The sequence below is a fragment of the Marmota monax genome, unplaced genomic scaffold (assembly GCF_021218885.2).
Source record: "Marmota monax isolate L192 unplaced genomic scaffold, Marmota_monax_Labrador192_F-V1.1 WCK01_AAM20220418_F8-fsc00006, whole genome shotgun sequence".
Lineage (NCBI taxonomy): Eukaryota > Metazoa > Chordata > Mammalia > Rodentia > Sciuridae > Marmota > Marmota monax.
The window spans coordinates 31934586-31942173 of record NW_026693712.1 but is presented as its reverse complement, the minus strand read 5'-3'; the positions used below and the strand labels follow the sequence as shown (position 1 = coordinate 31942173).

Sequence of the window (7588 nt, the reverse complement as noted above, 5' to 3'; positions counted from 1 at the left end):
TCACAGCGGCCCCAGCAACATCTAGCTGATTGGCTCCTCTGCGGTGATGCTCATTGGGCTGTTTCCCTGCCCTTTCAGACCACGGAGCTGCTCATTGGGGGACTTTTTTGGCTCCGCCCACGTGACCCAGCCAATCAGCCTCAAGAGCAGGAGGATTGTGGGAGGTGGAGAGAAGCTTGGGGGGGGAGAGAGAGGCTTGTGGAAAGCCGGTGGTGGCAGTTGAGGCTCTGAGGGTTTTTCCTGAGAGGCTGTTTTGTTTGGCGTGTGTGGTTCTAAAAATAAAGTTAGTTTCTTTTGACAAGTGGCTCCTGATTGTGCCCAGCCAGACTGTGGCATTATTTTATGTATTAAGCAAGTTTGTGGTTCCCTTAAGTTCTTGGTGCTGTGATATTCAATATTATTTAGGCATTGAGTGACTAGGTATTTATTCCAGTCTTTCTAATCTGGCTTTTTTTTTGTACCTATCCCAGAAATTCAGGTAGGTTGTTTATGCACTCTTATCCTATGGAATTTTTTGCTATTTAAAAAGTAGATGGCTCCCTAAGTCCATATTTGCCACAAGTCTGTTGCTAAGTGTTTTTTTTTTTTTTTTTTTTTTTTTTTGCACTAAAGCATGCCCCTAGCCTAAGTTCGTCCCAAATTTGTAACTGATATGTTTTTCAGAATACACTGTATCTACAAAAGAGTAATTTTTCCCCAAAAGCTTATCCTCAGTGTCAGGTTAGGCCCAGACACCTCATTCAGAGTTAGCAGCCCATGGTCAGGTACCAGAGATTCTGTTTATCTCTGGGCCTCACTATGGTTGGAGTGGCCCCAAGCTCTTGGTCAACAACTTATCATGTCCCTACTTTTCCTTATCTCAAGCAGACAATTATTCTTTCCATCTTGTGCTGCCTTAGGTTGGATGCGAAGTCTCCTGGCCTTCATTGTTGCAATCCTGAGTCACACTTGGAAGCCATAACTTGAGAAGGCCTGTTCAGTGCAGTACTAGAAAAGGACCAAGACCCAAGCATGTATAATGTACATGAGCCTAAGGTAAACTCACAGCATGAGATTGTTGTAAATAGGCACAAGTGATACTGGATAAAATAAAAACACAATTGTTTTGTATGTGCAGGCAGATATGAAGGGTCTATTTATGGGTACTGGCCTGGAGAGAGTGACCATTAGTAATTCCTCAGTATTAGGTTTCTCTATTCTGCCACTCAGTTCTAAGGTTAAGTACTATGCTCATTTTCATGCTCATTTTATTTCCATATGCCCAGCAGGTGGTTTTGACCTGTACTGTGCTGCCAGAGGTTGAGGAGTGATGGTGGAGGCAGTCCTTTGCTACATGGCTAAACAGATCCAGAGGATCAGTCTGTAAGTACTGATTTGAGACGTGGGCCATGGAGCTGTGTCCACTATGGGGTTTCACCACAGCGGGGCTAATATGAGATTTCAAGACAAATTTTCAAACCTGGCTTCAAGTCTAAGGCTTAGGACTTTCATTCTCTTTCCTTCCCCTAATGGGAAGCCATCTTTCCATACTGTAGTGCTTGGGACTGGGGGAAGAGTAACACAGGTAACTCAGTATTCTTAAATGTGTATTTTCTGATTATTTTACTGAAAGCAGATACTGCAATCTCCAGCATGACTTCTTTTAATACTTATGAGGAGAGATTGGTGCATGAATAGCTGTTCAAATTTATGTCTCTGTGGAGAGAAAATTGCTGGAAAGTTTTACTCTGCTTTATTTGGCTCCACCCCTGATTTCAATTTTATTAAAATGAATAGAAGCTGTAATAATTCCCATAAGTAACTCATTTTATTTCCATATCTTTGATCTACATTGATATTGTATTCAGTAATTCTTATAGATTATTAAACTGGCCAACATCAATAGATGATCAGTATCTGATTTGCCATTATTTTACATATGGATATATATTATTTTATGTGTGATTACAGACTTTAAAATTTTCTCACTAAGCTTTTAATGATGTCTTTAGAGAGATTGTGATCATTTTATTATTTTTGGTGAGTGTAATTGTAGAATTGCTGTTTCAGACTTTCTTAGATTATTTTTGTGACAGAAAAAGTTATAAAAATTCTGGTAATTTTTTTTCATAAAGTAATGTTAAAATTTTGCCAAAAAAGGTAGTAATTAGATCATGATACCATATTTGTAATATTTTATGCAGAAGTTATATTTAGGTACTTTCAAAGGGTGGTGCTCTCTTTCTCCTGCATTATGCTGTCCTGAAACATCAGAATATGCAAAATGCCAAAAATCCTTGATATAATTATTTGTATGGTATTAAGTAGTAAATATTTTAGGTGACCATAAAAATTTGAAAATTTAATGTAGATCAGATTTCCCCTTCCATTTTCTACTTTTCTCCTTCAGATATATATCGTCTCTCATTTTAAATGGCTGCCATCAAAACAGAGGTGAGGTGAAATTAATTTTAATTGAGATTTATGAGTTATGTTACTTCTTTATAGAAAAGTGCCTCTTGATATTTAATAGTTGTATACCATATAAAAGAATTTGAAAACTTTCAGTTTAGAGCCCATGCAGATTTTCCATGGAGTTTCATATCCAATATCATCTTAAGCCTTTAAAGAAACAATTTAAGGTAGATGGATATGTTTATGAATATTTTGTAATAACAACATAAGGTAGATGGATATGTTTATGAATATTTTGTAATAACATCAAGCAAGAAAAGTCTTAATTGAAATGTAAAAACTATACAGTTTATATAATCAATACAAAATATATCTAACTAAATATTCAAGTACATTTTATAATGTATTCGAGTACAATTTAACATTTCCAAATCATCACTCAGTTGATTTCTGTCAATACCAAGCACATTAATAGACCAATTTAAAACTGCATTGAAGAAGTTATGTTCATGAAAATGGTGGAATTAAGATTATCAGAACTTGTGTCTTCCATAAAAGCAATGAGAATTCCTGCAAAGATTGTCAGAATTGAATTTTTAGAATTTTGGCTATTGACTGAAGGCTTATTTTTGGAATATATTCTATTTCCTTGAACTTAGTATTTTTCCTGGGCTAGTACTCCACCATTTAATTACTGTAGGACTACAGTACATTTTGTTTTTGTCATGGTTCATCTGAATGTATTATTCATATTGAAATGTCCTTGGATTTTGATTAGATTTACATTAAGTTGAATTAAATGCAGGGATTATTCTCAAGAGAATTAATATCTTTATAGTATTAGATTTCCTCACAGAAAGAATAAATGCCCTCATATTTACTTTGGTCTTTTACACTCTTCTGCAATGTTTTATATAACTTTCTTGATAAAGATTTGCATAGTTAGAATATGTTTTATTGTGCATACTGTTTAAAAGAAAAAAATTATAATTTTCATCATATTTGCAATTTGATTTTGCTAATATATGAAAAACTGTATTTTATGGATCTATTTTTTATAGATTTGGTTATCTTTTTCCTTTTTTTCTATTTACTATTTTTTTCTGAAAATATTTATTTTGCTTTATTTTTCTGACTAATATTCTTATCTCTTATTTCCTTAAGTAACACACTATGTACAATCTCCAAATTGACATTCAGTCACTAAGGTGACTAGATGAATACAAAAAAAACAAACTGTATTTCTCCTACAATGTTCTCACATCATGTTTTTGACACCAGGTATGTGAGACTCATTCTATATGAAGCAAGAAATTCTGCAGCTGTGGCCACCAGCTAGGCGCCCTCTAAATCAGTTCAGTTATGGCATTCCTTATTTGGAGATAACATTGAACCTATGGGTTGAGGACTCAGTTATTAAGACTGCATTTCCCCTTCAGACACCTTAGGTTGTTTTCTTGTGCTTCTGACCCACTGGTTATTCATGAGGGTTCCTATAGCACCACCCTCAGACATGATTAATTTGTTAAAATGGCTCATAAAACTCAGGAAAATATCTACTTATGTTTATTGGTTTATTGTAAAAGAAATTACAAAGCATACAGATAAAAACATGCTTAAGGCAAGGCATGTGGCAAAGCAGAGAGAGCTTCCATGCCCTCTTCTTGCACCCCAGCCTCCAAGAACCTTCACATGTTTGACTATCCAGAAGCTCATTGGACCCTGTCCTTTTGGGTTTTTATGGTGGCTTCAATATGTAGGCATTGCTCATTAAATTATTGACCATTGGTGATTCAACCCTCCAATCCTGACTTGGTTTCTCTCATGCCTAGGTTCAATCCTGAAGCTACCTTGGGACCACCAGCTATCAAACAACTCATGAGCATACAAAAAGACATTTGTCACATTGAAAATTTCAAGGATTTTAGGAGTTGTATACCAAGAAACTGGACTAAGATCAAATATAGTTTTCACAATATTATATTGAAGCATTTTTTTATTGATACATTTGATATGATTCATTCACAGAATGGTAATGTGGCATAGGCTTATGGCAGTCTATAAAAAACATCTCATCCTGCCCTCTAAAATTCCACATGTAAGAATGGGAACAAGAGTAATTTTTAGAAATTTGCTTAATTTCACACATCTCATGCATGTCATAATTTCTGGAAAAGTTTTCTCCTTGGAAAGTCTTACCTGACTTTCTTTAAAATCCGATAGTATGTCCAATGGTCTCACCTTGCTTTCTCAAAAACTTGTTATTTGATTTACACTCTGCTCAAGCTTTCCTGAAACACAAGCACACATAGCAGAGTCCTCACTCTCCACCTTTGAACTCAGTACTCAGCATGGCTAAGGAAAATAAACAAATAAAACTGAATAGCGTATTCTTCACTCTGGCTGGGAAGTCACTACATGCATTTTTATATAACATGTATAAGACTGCATACATAAACTAGTTCACTGATATTCAGATCATGTAAAAATGTCAAATAAATTCCCCTCTGGTGTATTTTCAATTTAAAACAAATTCAAAAAAATTTGATTTGCATTAGTCTAGTTTTTCTTGGAGTCTGGCTTGGTCAAGATGACATTGCCATTTCATTGAAATAGATAATTTGATTGCAGAAAGCCTTTTTTTTTTCTTTTGGAAGATGAGTCTAATGAGTTTTGAAGTTTCAGAAGACAATGTTCTCTCTGCACCTGTGTGAATGTTTTGTCGGAATCAATTATGGAGTATGTAATTATATGGATATTGAATAATTAGTGCAAAACTCATTGGAAATGCCAAAGTTAAACAAGTTCTCTCTTGCATGTGAAGACAGTTGCTCTAATGGGTCAAGTTTCATTAGCTAATGCTGCCAGTCACACAAAGAGATAGTCTGGCGATATTTATACATCATGGATCATGAGTCAAACACCTTTCCAATTCATCTGAGTCACTTTTCGCTGTGACAGAAAACATGTTCTCCAAGGTCCTTAGCAGTTTCTTTCAGCAATTATGCAGCATGATGAGTCCTTGCAGTCATGATGGCTACATCTCTATTCTATCAGACATCTTTATTAAATGAGTTTATTATTATGCTCATGATTCCCCTGGGTGAACAAAATCTAAGAAAAATAACTATAGTAAAATAGTTCCCCATATGAGAGACCATGTTTTTATCTATTAATTTTGAGCTGGAAAATGCAAACACAAGGAAGAAAAGCATATATTCTTTTGTTTTTGTCCTCCTATATGTCATTTTCTAATCAATGAAGATCTAAATATTTTCAATAATGTCCCAGTAGAATATAAATTACATAGGAATAGAGACATTATCTCTACTTCTGTTCACCAATGCATCTCCATGACTCAAGTATAGTTTGTCTGAAGAAGCAGGTGCTCATATCATACAAATATCAGAAAAAAAATGCAGGGACAGTATTATCATGAATGTTAAGTGAATGTCATGCCCCAAATCATGTCTTTATAAGGTCTAATGAAAATTCTCACTTTATATCTCTGAAAAAAGTAATTAGGCTCTCTGAAAATTTATCACTGTCCTCAAATATGTATGAAATGTCTGATCTTTGTGAACATTTCTAAGAAAGATTCCTTTTGCCTAGTTCATGTTAGTCTTTGTGACATACTATATATATATATATATATATATATATATATATATATATATATATATATATATAGTAATTTGAATGTCCCTAAAGAGAAAATTAGAAAAATGAGCCCAAACAAAATAGTTCTTGAGTTACTCACCCTACCATAAAAACATTATTTTATGTTTTTCTAATATCTATGTAGAATTTCGAGAAATACAAATTCGAAAATGGAAGCAGAAAAGAGACAAGAGTCATCATCGTGGAAAATAATTTTACTTCATAGATATAAGGACTTAAAATTATTTGCTTTTTCCACTGAAAGCTGCTTCATTAACATTATAGTCCATAAATTTTAGCCTGTATTTTATCTGTCTTAGCACTCCTTGAATAGATTGATGAGTAGGGACTGGACTTTGAGAATGGAATGTAGCACTAAGAATTATCAGTAAGGCTGAGGGTACAGATCAGTGATAAAGCATGTTCTAGGTGTGCACAAGTCTCTGTGTTCAATTCCAATCATATATGCACAAACAACAGAGAGAGGGAGAGAAAGAGAGAGAGAGAGAGAGACAGAGAGAGAGAGAGAAGTTTCAGTGGATAAATTTCCATTATTAAGGTAGAAAGAAATACCCTCAGCCCTTTCCATGATTCTGATACATAAACACAAAGACATTTATGTGGGGCTGGGGATGTGGCTCAATGTAGCGTGCTCACCTGGCATGTGTGCGACCCGGGTTCGACCCTCAGCATCACATACAAACAAAGATGTTGTGTCCGCCGAAAACTAAAAAAGAAATATTAAAATTCTCTCTCTCTCTCTCTCTCTCTCTCTCTCTCTCTCTCATTCTCTCTTAAAAAAAAAGACATTTATGTGGTTTCCAACATATATGAAACCTAGGAAAGTGGTAAATAATGTGTTGCTATTTGTGAACTTTTGCTGCCTATAACAAAACAGTGAATTTTTAATAATAATAAAATGTACATCTGGATGTTAGGTTTAATGTCAAAATACTGATTTCTTTAAAAATATCATTTCTATATTTTATCATTATACCTAGTAAAATAAGAGGTCTTTCCTTTTTTCCATGCCCTCGGGACTCCTATGGGAAACACATTTTAGATTTACCTTTTCTCTTAATCCTTTATAAATATTTTTTTTCCTATTACTTCTGCTCTCAGACTTGGAATATTCTGAGTTGTCAACAACATAAGACCATTGTTACTCACCTATTTAACTTTATAGATAGGATACTATATGCTAAAGCATGCAAATTTTAGTTTTCAGATTCTTGCTTTGAATTTGCTTACTCATTTTATCCCTTTTTCCCAGCACAGTACTTGGATAAGAAAGTGAATAGAGGTATTTTGAGTAAAGACATTCAAGAAAAACAATGTCCTGGCTCTCTTGGTCAAAGTTTGAATAGAATCTATGAGCCAAAGATTAAAAGCATTGTAGCTGCACTATGGAGGTTAGAATTTCTGTCAGTTGCTCTATTTTCTCAGCATTATTAGCTTATAACCTTAATAATTTCCTCTGAGAAGACATCTTTTAGCACCATTGAATTTAACTATATAAAGTTCAAAGATTGTC

General features: G+C 34.4%; 1 long non-coding RNA gene across 2 annotated transcripts; it reads left to right on the top strand.

Annotated features, from left to right (window-relative positions):
- The first annotated feature begins 508 nt into the window (after positions 1-508).
- LOC124103778 (uncharacterized) lies at positions 509-5931 on the top strand. Of its 2 annotated transcripts, none has more exons than XR_006855263.2 (4): positions 509-1035; positions 1266-1362; positions 2390-2433; positions 4227-5931. It is a non-coding gene; the product is annotated as an uncharacterized LOC124103778 (long non-coding RNA). The 2 variants fall into 2 exon arrangements; XR_006855265.2 differs by having other exon boundaries at positions 510-1035; positions 1269-1362.
- Positions 5932-7588: the final 1657 nt, after the last annotated feature.